The sequence below is a fragment of the Pteropus medius genome, unplaced genomic scaffold (genome assembly GCF_902729225.1).
Source record: "Pteropus medius unplaced genomic scaffold, Ma_sr-lr_union100, whole genome shotgun sequence".
NCBI classification, from domain to species: Eukaryota; Metazoa; Chordata; class Mammalia; order Chiroptera; family Pteropodidae; genus Pteropus; species Pteropus medius.
This window is the reverse complement of record NW_024342473.1, coordinates 993,002-1,008,191: the sequence shown is the minus strand read 5'-3', so window position 1 is coordinate 1,008,191 and position 15,190 is coordinate 993,002. Positions and strand designations below refer to the sequence as shown.

Sequence of the window (15,190 nt, the reverse complement as noted above, 5' to 3'; positions counted from 1 at the left end):
CAAGCCCATTTTTCTCTTCTCTGGGCACAGCTTGGTCTATGTTTCCTAGACTCTCTATGTTTCCTAGACTCAGGTGTGGCCATGTGACTGTTTATTCTGATGGAATGAGAGCAGACAGGATGTGTGTCATTTCCAGTTCTGTCCCACAAAGGACTCCTTTTGCGTGTTTTCCCATTGTCATTCCTCTTCCTGGCCGAGTAGAGTGTCAATGCCCATGGAGTCCTTGAAAACCACATATTAAACACAGGAGAGTTTTCATCACTCAGTGTCTCTGAAAGATTATGTCAGGAAGAGCTGCCCTATCAACTTGTAATGAGAAATACATTTTTATTGTGTTAAGCCATTAAAACTTTGGGGTCTGTTTCCACAGGCTAATTCACTTAGGAGATCGCTGCACACCTCCAAAAAGAGATGATAAGGCTCTGGACTAGAGATGTGGACTAGAGGATAGACTAGCAAAGGTGAACTGTGACTCAACCCCTGGAAGCTTTTCCCACTTCCCTCATCTGAGAGGATGGTGAGGAATTAAGGAGTCAGGCAACCTTTGGAGCCAGATGAAAGCTCTACTGTCTGGAAAGAATGAGTAGCAGGACCCTCAAGCAAGTAGTCAAATGGATAATGAAGTTCATGGTTGAGGCATTGTTAGGAAAAGTCATAGCCATGGCAACAGACATCCAACAAGACCATCAAGAAACTGGGAGCACAGAGTGACCTGGCAGGACAAGCACAACAGGCAAACTCTAATAGCAGAAACACTGTGGAAACAGTTCGGACCCCCTGGGCAAGGCAGAGGTGGGAGGTGCCGGGTTTAGATTGGGGAGTGTGCTTTGCACTTCCCCTTGCCTCACCCTCTTTGCTCCAACACCTATGTAAAGCTTTGGGGAATCCAGACTACAGAGCGGGCAGAGGAGGATGAAGAGATCTTGGAATGGAGATTTGGTTGAGTGCTTTTCCTTTCACCTTTCTGTCCTCTTCCTGAGAACTTCTCACCCAGATCCTTCTTGGCTGTTTCCTGGGAGGGGTAGGGCTCAGGTTTCTGTGCCTACTAAAACATCCCCAAGATGAATAGAGCCCAAAATGCTTGCTAATAACCCATTTGCAGAGTTTATGTGGAGTGTGTGGGTGGAGTAAAACAGCTCATTAGAGGGAGATTTGAGTGGGTCTCAGACGTAATTTCTCTGAACCATTACTTATCCTATTTTCTTATATCCACCTTCGCCCATATAACTTCTCAGATCTTTTACTAAGTGGTTAAGAAATCCATGAGCTCTTCATGGATCTCTTCCCCAAACTATTTTTCTTTGCTGTCAGAGTCTCTATTTACACTTCTGTTTTCCTCATATTTTTATGCAGCAATCCCTGTGAAAACCTAACTGAATTTTTTTTAATGTGAGGATTTATAGCAGAATGGAGCTGAATGGATGCTGTGAAGAGAGGGTCGATTTTACTTCAGCAGAGCATTCTTTTTATGTGATGGAAAAGACACTACATTCATTAAAAGATAATTTTCAAAAAAGACAAAATCATGACTCTCATTGTGCTACAAAATGAACATTTGTTAAAGATGTTATTTGACTTATTAATTGAGACGATCATGCAGATGTTGTAACTAGAATGAAGCAGAAGTCAAAGAAGCACAAATTTATAGTCCAAATTTATTTTGAGTAAGGGAATGTTGAAATGAATGGGCAAATGGAGACAAAACTGCTTTTACTTGGAGTGGGCGAAGGGTTGTCCTTTCTCTGGAGAGAATTCATTTGTATGTTTATAGACAGGAATTGGTTTGCATTGCTATCTGTTATCTACAATTTTCAGAGTGAATAGCTCCAATAGAATCAGAATTAGATAACCCAGAAGGGTATGCTTAAGACAAGGCACAGCTTCCCGTTGAAGCATACATTTTTCTCGTACGTTTAGACCAAGCATTTCTGGCCTGGGAACTCATTCACTGGCTTCTTCCATGGATAGCTTAGGCTACCTCAGATAAAGCAGATTACAATTAACATCTTAAATTTATAACAATCTAGGTTGAATTAATACTAATTTAGCTTCCATAGTAGACAAAAACTCTTTCTAATGAGCTCCATCCCCCTTATGTTGTTATTGTCACAAATTACATTTTTTCACATTGTGTTAAGAAGGAAACTTGGGTCAAATTGCAATTTGCTTTGCAATTGCCACATAAATAGCCCATATCTAAACTTGACCCTGTCTAATTTTCATGGAAAGGCATTAAATTGTATCTCATGCTGAATTAAACAGCCAAGAAGTTTCACAGTCACAGGAAGAGTCAGAGACCTGTGATCTAGTTCTGGCTAAAGTGGTGTGTAATCTCTGAACCTTAGTTTTCTTATCTGCAAAATGGAGAGAGGGCAGACTAGAAGTTCTCAAAGGTTCCTTTTAGTTCTCAGTTCTTATGATTCTACTTCTCAGTCAGTAGGTTGTTTTCTGTTTTACATTACTGTGATGGTTAATTTTATGTGTCAACTTAGTGAGCCATGGTGCCCAGATATTTGTTCAAATGTTTTCCTGTACATTTCGGTGAAGGTGTTTTTGGGTGAGATAAACATTTAAATGGGCAGACTTTGAGTATAGCAGATTGCTCTCCATAATGTGGCTGGGCCTCATCTAATCAGTTGAGGACCACAACAGAACAAAGACTGACCTCCCCCAAGCAAGAAGAAATTCTGTCAATATACTGCCTTGGCAATTGAACTGCAACTGTTCCTCGAGTCTCCAGCCTGCCTACCTACCTCATCAGACTCGGGACTTGCCAGGTCTCCACAATCATGTGAGCCAAATCCTTAAAATAAATCCCTCTCCTCTTCTGTCTCTTTGTCTGTCTGTCTCTATCTGTCTGTCTCTGTCTCTGTTTCTCTCTATCTCTCTGTATCTCTCTGTCTCTCTCACTCTCTATCCATAATATATATGTATATATGTACATATATGTGTATATATGTACACACACATATTCTGTTGGTTCTATCTATATATGTTTCTCTGGAGAACCCAAATACAATTACTATGAAGAAAAAAGGAGAGAGTTGTAGATATTTCTAAACTCCTCTGAAATCTGAGTAAACCTACTTGAACAGAAGAACAAAGTTTTGCATACAATGGCTACATATTTAAAGGACTTTCTAGACTTCTTTTGTAAAACCCAGAACATTTATTGAGTAGGAAGAAGAAAAGAGCGTGTCTGAGAATCTGATTCATGGACGTTTTATATTTTGAGCATCAAGTAGAGTGGGCAGCTGTCATGTAATTGACCTGGAAGCTCGGAAGCTTTTCATTCCCTTCTCATCTTCCTAGTAATGTCTGGGTTTCTTCCCAGGAACTAGAAAGGTAGGATTATTACACTTGATTTTTCACTATCATATCTACATGAGATAAGATGACAATCATTGAGTTTGAAAACACCCATTTGACTCATGTATTTATTAAGGCCCAAGGGTAAACAGATGGGCTTAGGCTGAGGAAGCTGGAAACCAAGGACCTATTCCATACTGGCGACACTATACCATTTGAGTAATGACACCAAGTGTGCCAATGAGCTATTACAGACGTTCTTACAGCATTGCTTTTTTAAACATGCCACGATGATATTGAGCTCCTACAATGTGCTAGGTTCTATTTACGTCTTAATGCTAATACAACATCCTTATATTTTTTTCTATCTTTTTTTGCTCTATTTTTTAAAACAAATAAGAAAATTCAAAGGACATAGAGTTAAGTGATTCACTCAAGCCCACAAAGCTAGTAAAAAGCAGAGATAAGAATCTAACCCAGATTCCCTGGCTATAAGCTTCTTCTCCTTCCACTGTATCACAGCACCTCTGCTGAGTGGCCATGGACTAGTGCATCACACAGAATGCCAAATGTGAGAAGATGATGCTGTAGTGAAAAAGAAGGGAAAAAAACACCACTGCTCAATGCTACGATCATTGGCAATGGACCAATGTTGCTGTCAAAACATAGTGCCCACAATGCTTTATTGGTGGAAAGGTAGGAATTTCTCTCTCTCTCTCTTCCTCTCTTCACACACACACACACACACACACACACACACACACCTGGTAGAGACTAGATTGTGGAACCTACAGGGTAATCTTCATGACTGTTTCTGACTGAGAAAAATTCCCCAAAGTTTCCTCTATATGGTTTCCCATATATGCTCCCTATAGGAAAGACTTATATTTTCACATCATGGATAAGCTTGATAGTGAACATGTAGGTTTTTAGTCACTAAAAGGAATTTATTAAGTGTTTATTATGGTCAAAACTCTGACCCCAAAGAGACTGTGGAGATTCTCCAATACAACAGAATTCCTGAGTTCTGTCTTCCAGGAGTTTTTATCCAGACTTACCAAGAAAGATTAAAATTAGAGCTAGATAGTTATACAATCAGTCTGCCCTATTAGCACCAAAGAAGAAGTATTTTAATTTCAACAGGGGAATAGAGAAAATCTTTATAAAGTAAATGAAACTTAAGCTGGAACTTGCAGGCTGAGAGCAACTTCAGTTGGCAGAAGTAGAGGAAATTGCATTTCCAGCTAAGGAAACAGAACATGGAAGTGTGAGAGCATGTGATGCTTAGAGGAAAGGAGACCAGCTGATGTGGCCAGAGCACAGACAAGGTAAGGGATGTGGTGGTAGATGAGGCTGTCTCTACTATGGGTTTTGAACTTTAGGGTAAGAAATGTATCCTAGGTTTTATTATTGTTCCCAACTCTTCAATCTCCCTTTCTGCAAGAGGAGTATACAACTCCAGTCATTTCCATGGGGCTTCCAGTGCCTTCTGTAAGAGAAGTGTACATTTCTGCCCCAGGGACATGGAGCTTGGTCACGTAACTTTCTTTGGCCGTGACATGTGGACAGGATATATGCCATGTTTGAGTAAAAGTACTAAGAGCCTTTCTTTGTTTCCAGCAATTCTCTTGCTTTTTCCCCCCTCTGTCACCAGAATGACTTGTTCTGTAGTAGAACTGCTCCGTCAGCTGAGTTCTGAAATGAAGATGACCTATGAGCAGACCCACAGTTGACCACTGCAAGATGAGCTATGAGCAGACCCACAATGACCCAAAACTAATATAAGAAATAAACTTTTGATGTTGTAAGTAATTAAAATTTGGGGGTTGTTTGTTGCCATAGAAAAACTGACCAATAACTTTTAAATCTTTATTCTGAAGACAATGGATTTGGGGAAAGATAACAAAAAATCTTTCTTCTCCTTTCCCTGACAGTCCCATGAATTTCAGTGGTGAACCAAACATATTTCAAATCCTTGCTCTATTCAGATTCAGTTTCTTTTTCTATATCAGAGATATTTGGGGATGAGAGAATTGAATAACAATAAGTTTAATACTCACTCTTGTAACCACTGGATCAGATTCACTTGGAATCCATGTAAATCTGATAAATAGCACTGTGGGCATCCAACAGTTTGTAGCTGATGGCAACAGAAACATCACTTTCTTCCAAATTGTTAAGGGTACTTCAATTTGCCAGATAGAAATAAAGATTTCAAATTTAAACTTGAAGTTTATTTTCCAGGGATGGAATATTCCATTCAGGCTCAGCAAAGAAATAAATGGATAGACGTTTCATGTTGAAATAACCACCATGGAAATAGCCTGATAATGCTCACCATGAGACTTAAAGTTTGTGCTGCCACCAATGTAAGTAAACTCAGAGGCATTTAACGTTCATTAGGTTAGCAAGAAGAATTTGTGAATGCATTTGTTATTACCTCTATTTATTACGTATCACTTAATTTAGTACTAAAAAGGGTCATAATTCATCATGATAGTGGAGAGTGCATGAGCTTAAATAGCACTAGTAATAGTGATAATGATAAAGAAATAAAAAGAGAAAGAGAATGGGCTCTAGATTCTGTTAAGCAAGAAAGGCTTGCAACTTACTAGTTATAAGTTTTGGGCAAAGTTGCTTTTTAAAAATCTCTGAAACAAAGTTTCTTCATTTATAAAATGGGTGTAATCATACCTCTCTCCTATAGTGATCATTAGGATAATAGGAGATAATGAATGTAAAGTATTTGGTGTGTAGTAGGTGCTCAATAAATTTTGTTAGTGTTTTTCTTTTTCTTTAACATTTATTTTTTAACCTGTTTCTTTACATGAATGCTTTTTCCTAACCCTATCAAAATTTTATTCATCCCACAGTGTCTGGATTTATAATCTCAGTTTGATTTCAGTCTGTGATACTCTACCTTCTCTGAAATAGCAGTAAAGGCCATAAACGTTCGTTTTTTGAATGTATTAAGTCATTCATTTGTTCAGTCAACAAGTATTTTTGGAATACCTACTCTGTACCAGGCACTGTTCTGGGTGCTGGAAATATATCTGTAAACAAAATCTTTGTTCTCCCCAAGTTACATTATAGTGTGAAGGGAGGAATAATCAATAAACAAATAAAAAATACGTAGTAATCCAAATAGTAAGTGCTATAAAGACAAATAAAATAGGGCAAGAAGTAAAGGAAGTGTTAGAGTGGGAGGGATACTATTTTACATCAGGTGGTCCAGAAAAAGCCTCACTGAGGTGCTATTGAAGTAGAAGGAGCAAATCATGGGGAACCTCTGCGATAAATTTTCGGGTAAATGATGTAGCCCGTACAAAGGCCCTAAGGCAGAAGAAAGTCTGACATGTTATAGGGAGAACATTGATGTGGCTGAGCACAATCCATTGAGAAGAAAGTGATGGGAGATGAGGTCAGAACATATTAAGATCTAGTAACTGATGAGAAGGATTTTGATTTTTACTCTGAGTCTGTTGGGAATTTATGGAAGAGTTTTGAGTGGAGAAATTACATTATTTGACTTAGATTTTTTTAAAAGGCTCACTCCATATGCCGTGTTAGAAATAGATTTCAGAGGAATAAGGAGAGAAGGAGAGACAAAGTTGAGCTTCTGAACTTCTGCAGTAAGAGGTGAGAGACAATGGTAGCTTAGACAAGATGGCAGTAATGGAAGTGGCAAAAAGTGGTTAGAGTCTGGATATATTTTGAAGAAGGAATGAAAAAGATTTTCTGATAGATTGAGAATGTGTTGTAAGAGAAAGTAAAGAGTCAAGGATGATTCCAAGTTCTTCATCTTGTATTTTAAAAAGACTACAGAGAGAGGAATTGGAAGTACTGGATCTAGAAGGCTCATTCAAGGAGATTTGTTGTAATGGCAGTGGCTACAGGAGAAAATAGGATCCAGGGTGGTTTTGTTTTATTTTTGTAAGATAGGTGGCAATTCAGCACTTTGCATGTTATTGAGAATGACTCAATAGGAAAAGAAATATTGTTGATCAGATTTAAAAAAAAAAAAAGAGGTAATTGCCAGAAATATGTAAGAAGGGATAGGCTGTGTGCAGTAGAAGGGTTTGGCTTTAGATAGGAGCCCATCTAGATCACTCAGAGCTACAAGAGAGGAAGCAGAGCATTCCCATGCAGATACAGTTAGCTGGGAGAGGTAGGAGTTGGAAGAATAGGCAAGTTCTCTTCTGGGAGCTTCTATTTTTTTTCTCTTCAGTGAAATAAAAAGAGGTAAAAGAATGGAAGAAGTGCTGGAGGTTTGAAGAGAGATGAGAATGTGTACAATAGTGATCAAAGAAAGTAGAAGACTGAATGAATCTTGACAATATAGAAGGAGTACCGGTGGCTCAAAGAGCCCTCTGAGGTTGAGAGTCATGAGTTTAAAATGAGACTTGTCGGTGTGGTTGTTTTCTCCTGCCACAATCAGCTGCTAGGGTGCAGGTAAAGAGTAGGAGGGGAGTTGGATTTAAGTAGGGTTTTACCAGGCCAATGTGATGAAGGAAAAAGAAACTTAAGGGAATGTGAATAAGGACAGTGAATGCAAATGAATGAGTGTTAATGACGGGCCACAGAGGGTAAGCTGAATTGGGGGAAGTGAAGACCTTGGGAGTGGGCACAGTGAAAGGGATGGATTGTAGGTCCTGATGAGTTTGAAAAATTGTTGGGGTTGGAGTATTAGAGGAAGTAGCCTGGAAAGATGTGGTCAATGGTATGAGTGGGATGCCCCAAATGGCCAGACTGTGTGACTATGGAGTATGTGACTGAGGTGAGACAGAAGACAATCATTCAGTATTATCTGTGTCTTCTGTCTCCAGTAAGCACGTAGAGAAGAGGAGCCATATCTTATAAGTCTTTGCCTTTCTCCCCAACCACCTAGCACAGTGCCAGTTTTATAGCAGGGTTTTATTAATGTTTATGAATAAGTGTTGAATAAAAAGTTCAATTGTTGAAGAATACAGAAAAATCAGAGCAGTGAGACTCAGATTTTCTACTATAAACTACTACTTTCTGCATTGTTCCCCCACTCTCTAGTTATTACCAAGCCATTGAAATTAACTAAAGGGAATCCCTGGCCTTAGAGGGATTAAAGTAATGGTTTCAATTATTCAAAGCCAACCATAGAATTCCATGGCAGGAGGTCATTTGTAATTAGTGAAAGCATGAATTTGGACTTAATTTTGAGCCTTAGCTGCTGAGTGAGACTAGCCAGCTACTTAACGTCTACATCTCAGACTTGCCATGTCATTTTCTAGCTATATCAAATCTGTAGACATTCTATAAAAGAAAGAAAAATTACTTGTAAAACATGCCTAAAAATGAAAGCAGTACTTTCAACGGAGAATCCATAGAGGTGCCTGCATACAAAACTAAAAAATGTAAAAAAAAAAAAAATTTACATTCATTTTATCTAAATATGCTCACTGCTTTTATCTGTATATCATCACGTTGCTAAATACTCAGGCCAAAAAGTTGGCAGAAATTATCTTCAGCCGAAACTAGGATTAATGACAAGCTCAGGGAAACAACAGAAAAAGTCTTTTGGTGTCATGGGCTAAGAGAATGAAAACAAAACCAAGATTAAAAAAACTTGTTAGATAAAATGCACTGTCTTAGCCAGCAGTGGAGGGATAATTAGGAGACTGAGGCTTATAGTAATCAATCAAATCTGATCACACAGCAGCTTTGGCAAGGAAAAAACTGAAGACTTAAGTTAACGTTGTTTTAGCACGAGCCTACTTCATCACTTCTTGCCCTGCCCAGGGTAACAAGGTCTTTCTAGAGAATGGGCAGAACAGTAACCACTACCCTCACCCTCCACTCGCTATGTGATCTTCAGTCCCTTGTGGTTCTTTGCAATCACAAATCTCAGACTGAATTCCCACAGCTACCCTATGCGATAGGTATTAGTATCTCACTTCAAGGATATGAATTGGAGGCTCAGAGAGTCCAGGAGATCCAGCTCATACGTAGCAGAGCAGTGATTCAAACCAATTTTCTGAATCAAAGCTTTTTCACATTTCAAACAGTCATATTCATGAGAATCCAACATGGGGGCATCCTGTCAGCTCAATGGGGGCATTTGTCCTAGCTTACTGATGGTACATTTCAATCAGGGTTACCGTAGGAGAGAAAAAGGACATCATGGAAGCAGGTTTTTAGCCTTGACTTTAAGAAGATTGTGACTTCCTTCATTATGTCTCATATTTGTTTCTCCCTCTTTCAGTCCCACTGTCCTATATTACCTCACATCAGAAAATTCTGCCACTGTACCTTTCTTCCAAACCAGTTTTCGCATTGATGTGGATTAATTTTCTTAAGATACCAGCTTCATTGCTGATTTAAAAACATTCACTGGCAGTGGTTCTCAGGATCAAATACAGCCAAAAGTAGCATTAATGACAAGTACAGGATCAAGTACAAAGTCATTGGCTTAACATTCAAGACCTTCACAATTTGGCCCCAAACTATTTTGTGATTATATGTCCCACTTCTCCACTCCTTGCCACCCAGAGTTTACATATTCCCAAAACTCAATGTCCCATGTTCACTCTGAACACAGTGCCCTCATTCCTCTTCTTACATCTATATATTCCACTTCTGTTCTTTCAAAGCTGAGGTACATTTTCACCTCCTCACAGCCTTTACCAAGACATTGCAGCACTAGGCAATTCTTTCAGAGTTAGCGCCTTCTGCTTGTCCCTCTAGACCCACTTGCCACCCTCTGCACCCTGCTCTGTGCCCCAGGAAGTGCATGCCATGGACTTGCTCTCTTACTCCCAAATATTGAATTCTCTCTACAGTTTTATTCCACCTAACACCCGCCTTTGTAAATAGCCTTTAAAAAAAAAATCAAAATCTCCTCAAATTCCCATTTTGAATCTAACATTTGCTTTCTGCCAGGATCCTAACTGATATCTTTCCATTCTTCTATGTACTCGCAGGCTTTATTTATTGCTTTTAGCCTTCGTATAGTATATCAAAGCCTGCCTTAAAATAATAGCTATTTTCTTATGTGATTATATAGTCCCAAACTAACTAAAGTTTCCTGAAGACAAGAAATATGTATTGTACTCCTCTGTATGCTTGACTGCCCCTCTGATCACCTCCTTTTCCAACAAAACAATGAATCTTTTATTATTATGTGGCCTTGTGTGAAGAACACCCACATTGGTTAGAAAAAGGAGACCTGCTTAAAGCCTTTACAAACACACACTTGAAAGTACCCAATTATAGTGGAAATAGGTGATTGAATGATTCCAGGGGTCAATAAGAACATAGGGCCTATCGCCTATCACACTGGAAGGTATATTCTGCCAGTTATGTTATTCACTTCTTACTATCCCATCCAGCCTGCTGTAGATCTGACCATGGCCTACTGCTGAGTCTAAAGCTCTTTTTTTCCTGGTTGTTGTTGGTGGAGATGATGGTGGTGGTGTGTTTATTTGGTCCTAAAATGCTAAAAGGATTCCATTTTATAAGGAAACATGATTTAAATGATTTTTTTTTTTCATTTCATTCAATAGCTAGACAATCATGATAGGAAGTTATCTAGTATAAAAAGAAGAAATGGGAGCACAGCTGTTTCAGAGTGTTGTGCCTGAGACAAAGCTTTCCACTGTGGGCAAAGGGGGTGGCTGGACTTAAAGTTTCATCACTGCAGATTATATTGCTGCTCTGAGCTCCTTGAATTTTTGGTGGGCAGCCACGGGGCTGTGTGTCTAAAATGAAAAGGCAAAGGGCAAGAAGGTAGACCAAAATGGGGCTAGAGCTCTCCACGAGATGGAAGTGTTTGAGGAGGTTCACTTTGCAGTTTTCATTTTCCAGATGTTTCCGAGACCTAGCAGTGGGACGCACGGCTGTCTGACTCTGATGAAGTCGTGGCAGACAGTTTAATTTCCAGCTGCATTAAATGCCTTTGGACAGAAATAAGCGGTGTGGACATCAGGTTGCTTGCCCTGTCCTGGACTCCCTTCCATACCCGGGGGAAGCAATCCATGGAGAGAGCCCTGTGGAGCTCCGCTGGAATGGGGTAGATTTCAACAATAGTAAATAACAACCACACATTGAGAATATCCTATTTTTCAGATGTTTCACACATTTCATCTCATTCAAACCTCACAACCATCCTATAAATACCTATTATTACTGTCATTTGAAAATGAGGATACTGAGATTTGGAGTGGGTGAAACGACTTGCCAATGTTCACGCAGCCAGCAAGTGGCTGAGTTAGCCCTGAAATTGAGATCTGAGTGAGTGCCCAGACTGCCCTCTGTCTGCTAGACTGCACTGCCTCATGGTTTTAATACCCAGGGCCTGGACAGACGCAGGAAATGTAGACAGAAGTAGCGCAGACAGAACTAATAACAAGATTTTTGTGGTTTCCACCACGTGATTCTACATCCCAAAGATAGCAAGGAATCCTAAAAGACTGAACAGAGAAGCAGTCAGCAGATGGGCTCTCGTATAACACTGTAGAAACAGAATTGAAAGTCAAATATGTGCTAAAATATAAGGCTTAAAGCATGTACATTCAAAGGACATATATAGCAACCACATGTCTGAAGTAATTGGGCATGGTTTCCATAGCAATATAATGTATCTACAGCAGAATTTTTCAACTTAAAATAGTAGGCTTCCCCTCATTAAAAAAAAATAAATAAAATAAAATAAAAAGTTCATTGATATTTGTTTTTCCATTCTACAAAGATCATAAGGTTTGGTTATGGCAAAAAGACAATAATTCTCACCACAGAGCAAATGAGAAATAAGGTCACCATTGTTTGTCTGGAACAAAATGGATTCTTGTTGGTCTTCAGATACTACAGCAAACAAAGCACACTGAGTGCCAGACGTATCATGCCAAGGCTGGATGTCTGGCTCTTGCAAATCTGTATGTTAATGCAATGCCAGCAAGTGTGTTATGAACAGAAGTTAAAATTGGCCTTCCTTAAGTAGAAAAAAAATTTTTAAAGAGAAATAACGATTTTCTCCAGGAGGAAGAACTTAGCTTTGAATGGGGCAGGGATGCCTAGAACTAGAAGAAAATAACAGTAATGAAAGCTGACATTTATTGTGTTCTTTCTCTGTCAGACACCTTTCTAAGATCTTGCAAATGATCAGTTACTCCGCCCAATAGTTTCGTGAGGTAGGTACTAATACTGTCCCTGATTTATGTGAAATCCGATGCACACGCAGTTCCACAGCTTGCCCAAGGGCATGCATTTGGGGAAAAATTTAGATTCACGTTCTGGAAGTCTAGCCCCAGAACCTGCATTTTAAACCACTTTTCTAAACAGGCCAAGGACACTGAAAAAGAAAGTTTCTTGCCCAAGCTCCCACAGTGTCTTAAGTGACCGAACTTAAGATTTTAGGCTGAAGGTTCACTGGGACTTCCATCGTGCCAGACTGGTTCTTCATACTCAGGGCAGGGTATTAGGAGAACAAAGAGACTCGTGAGAAGCAGAGTGGGAAAGCACTAAAGGCATCTGTTTTCCTATGCTTTTTAATCAACATACTTGTTCCTCTAATTTCAAACAACTCTCTCCAAAACTCCCTCAATGCTCAAACCCTGCTAAAGCTACTTTAAGGGTGTGCCCAAGTTTGGGTGGAGCTACAATTTGATTAGCTGATATTTATGTGCCTCAGATTTAAACTCGGAGAAATGGGGTTTGAGCTGCATTCCTTTTAGCTAAGGAGTGATGATGTTGTAAAATGTCTGCATTTCACACACCAGCTATCTTTACTAACCTGTGGATAAAAATATCTTGATTAAAAACATGGACTTTGGCAGCTACTCAGTGAGACAGAAACCAAAAACGTTTGTCTATGAGCTGGAATATGAGGATAAGCATGCGGGAGGCAGTTTTGTATAGTGATTAATAATGTCACTTTTATGGCGGGAGTTCAAACCGCATCTCTAACATCTACTAGGTCATTTACCTTGCACAAATAAACCTCAGTTTTCTCATCTATAAAATGGGACTAAAAGTATTATGCTCATAGTGTTATAGAAATTAGGCGAGATAACCAGTATAAAGCAGAACAGTACCTGGCACACTATAAGCTTCATCCTGTTTCTTTGCCCTCAGTAGTCCAATAACACTGAACTTCTCTTAGTTCCCGCTCTGTCTGGAAGGCTCTTCCCCTAACTGTCCTTTTGAAAATCTCCTTTTCATTCTTCAAGTTTAGCTCACTTGCTTCATGACCCGCCCAGGCAGTCTTATGTATCTCTTTCATTTTTCCACTGTTTCTAGTATGTCTTTTTCTTCATCCCGCTCCTTGAGTATACATTAATGCTCGGTGCACAGCGCAGAGCCTGGTATATGGTGGGCATTCAATAGCAGTTGTTGAATAATAATAGATTAACAGGCAAATACTGAGTTTCAGTATAAAGTTCAGGCTTATGAATCTCTGGAAGTATTAACAATCAAATACGATCAATTGGGAAGGCTCTAACCATAAAATCTAAAGTGCAGTCTCATTATGGTTTTAATTGAACTCCAAAGCTTTAGAAATTGTAGTTCAAACATAATTAGACCCAGAAGAGATTCAAGATCATATTGTGACAGAAGGAGACTTGTGAGGCCTGTGGAAGGAGTCAGAGATCATGACCTAACTTGCACCAGAGAAATTCCACATGATTCAAATCCTTATTTTATGTCCCAACCAGCAAATTATCATTGATTTTTTGACACCTAGTAAGCATTCTGAATAATAATGCACTAAAAGACATGGATACATAAAAGCACATCAAAAATAACTATTGTGTTTCACATTACACTAAGGGTCTATGGAAATAGTTAAATCCCTTTTATTGTTCTAAAGAGATAGGACTGTCTGCAATGCCATGGTCAGAAGGGGTGTGTGTGTGTGTGTGTGTGTGTGTGTGTGTGTGTGTGTGTGTGTGTGTGTATTTGAGTGTGTGTATGCATAAAAATACCACCATGTATTCCTCAAGATACAGGACAATCTGATACATTTTAAAACATTGATACAAGGAAGGTAGAAAGAAGCGTGGCCGGATTGAGACTCATAGAATCCAGTTTATAGAGATTCTTCAGGCCAAGGCATATCTGTGCATGTTGAAGCTCAGGCTGCAGAATGTGTGCATTTTGCAAGGCTGAAATTGTGGCAGGTCCAGAAAATGATGTTCAATTCCATTTCACTGGTATTAAAACCATTTCATCTCTTAGATTCTCACAAGTAGAATAAATTTTGTACTGGCCACACATGAAAGCACTGCTTTGATGATCTTATACTTCAAGTTAGGATCTAAAAAATCTCCATTTGTGAAAGCAACATATATATTCTAAATTGTCAATACTTCATCTGTTAAGTTCCCATGCCTGGACAAGCTAATGCTGACTCATCATGTGAAAATCAATTTGTACAATAAATTATGAACCTGGAAATAAAAGACATTTTTCATCACCTTCCCGTTTAGTTGTTTTTAGGTTTTCCTAGGACAATAGTGGTTATTCCCTACTCTGATATTTCTTTCCATGTAGCGGGCACGCAATGCAAGTAATGGTTCCACTGTTTATCTGCTCCCTCAATGATTCCTCCCAAGCATGGAGTGACTACTCTTACTGGTGACTTTCAGTGAGGAACCAGTCAAAGGCAGCTCAGTCCTCTCTTGTCTCATTCTCCTAGAGAGTCAGCTGCCCACAGAAAGCAAGCATTCTGTTCTGGGTCTCTGTGCTGTAAGTTTTTCAGTTAGGACAGCTCCATATGAAGAGACTGATGACTGTCTAGATGAGCTTGCAATCAGGCGGGTAAGTCAGCCTGATTCTGGGGTGCAGTGTCAGGAAACTCATTCTTGCTGCACCTAAACCACACTCACAAATGTAACCTTTACCAGCAAAAGAG

The 15,190-nt window shown here is 39.3% G+C and overlaps 1 pseudogene; it reads left to right on the top strand.

Moving 5' to 3' along the window:
• Positions 1–13,098: 13,098 nt before the first annotated feature.
• LOC120604622 (ATP synthase membrane subunit DAPIT, mitochondrial-like) lies at positions 13,099–14,634 on the top strand (annotated as a pseudogene).
• Positions 14,635–15,190: the final 556 nt, after the last annotated feature.